Raw genomic sequence first — 1393 nt, forward strand, 5'->3', positions numbered from 1 at the left:
ATTTGTTTAAATTTTCTCTAAACTATGCACTATTTTTAAAAAATATTCATTGATGATCAGGCCATTCCTGTAACGGCTGCTTCCAGGAAGGCTCTGTCACGTGGAATCTCTTAGCCTCAGCATCTGGAACTCCAGCAAGGGAGTATTTCAAATCAGATAGAATTATACATAAATACTTTCTCTGAAATTTTCTGCCCTCAAGATCCAGATACCTGAAGATCCCAACATCATGGCTTCAGTTTCTGCACAGATGTTCTTGGTGCTCATTTCACTGCTTTTGGTGCTGCCTGTTGTTGAAGCAGTAGAAGCTGGAGACGCAGTCGCTTTCTTGTTAGGTGTGGCGTTAGTGCTTTTTTGGGGTATATGCACGAAAGAGAAATGGACAAATGTGATTTCGATGGACCTTCTGAATCAGACCTTGCCCAGAAAACCTTTGTGAATTATTGAGGTTAAAAACTGATCTTTAGTGTCTGAAAGTTCACAAGAAATAGGGTATTTTCACATTCTTGTCTCCCTGCAAATGGAAACAAACTGATACTGAAGAGCCTAAGTAATGTCATTTTGAGATTAAGGCCTCCATTAAGAGCAACCTCAGGCTACATGTAGCCCCAGTTCCAGAAAAGGCCTCAGATTGTTCAAGGCTAAAACCACCCTCTGACCGCTCTCAGATCAGCTAAACATTCCTGTGGTCTGAGTCAGGGCTGGGAACTGCAGACAAATTAACCAATTACTCACCACTTGCCTAAACCCCACGTAGGCCCTTTGAACTCACCTCATAATCAGTCATTTTCAAAAGATACTCAAAGGTCATGATTGGGTCCCTGCCAAAGGTAACAGACACCTCACAGATACTGAATGGTCAAAGCTGTTACCATGGGTGCTGTACAATTGTAATTGGAGCTTACGTAATGATGCTATACATACAACATGTACACTGTAACACCCCCGTCCCTTACTCCTTAAAAACCCTGCTCAGTATTGTTCAGGGCTTCACCCTGCTGCCACGACACCGGGAGATGGATGAGCCCCTCCTAGAGCTTGTAATAAAGACCCTTTTGTACTTGCATCAGTGTCGGCTCCTTGATGTTCTCTGGGGACTCACGAATCGGGCACAACAATACATGTTAAATGGGGAAAACAAGTTTTCACAACAAAAGATGCACTGAAAAAAAGCAGTCTATAATTCATATGTATTAGTTAGAAACAGGCTCAAAGAAGTCAGATGACTGAAATTTACATATTATTTCAAAGTTTTGGAATTCTCAAAGAGCATGAAATAGGAAGAAGGAAACCCTTATCCAGAATCCTAGGAAATTACCACTGCCTCCTGCATCACAAAGAAATCTAATCTCCATATTTTTATTAGATTTTTGTTTTGTGATATCCCAAGTTA

The 1393-nt window shown here is 41.1% G+C and overlaps 1 pseudogene; it reads left to right on the forward strand.

The window, feature by feature from the left end:
* The first annotated feature begins 229 nt into the window (after positions 1 to 229).
* On the forward strand, positions 230 to 392 carry LOC120243878 (annotated as a pseudogene).
* The last annotated feature ends 1001 nt before the right edge of the window (positions 393 to 1393 follow it).

This window comes from Hyaena hyaena, unplaced genomic scaffold (genome assembly GCF_003009895.1).
Source record: "Hyaena hyaena isolate Hyena2069 unplaced genomic scaffold, ASM300989v1 scaffold_360, whole genome shotgun sequence".
Classification (NCBI taxonomy): Eukaryota; Metazoa; Chordata; class Mammalia; order Carnivora; family Hyaenidae; genus Hyaena; species Hyaena hyaena.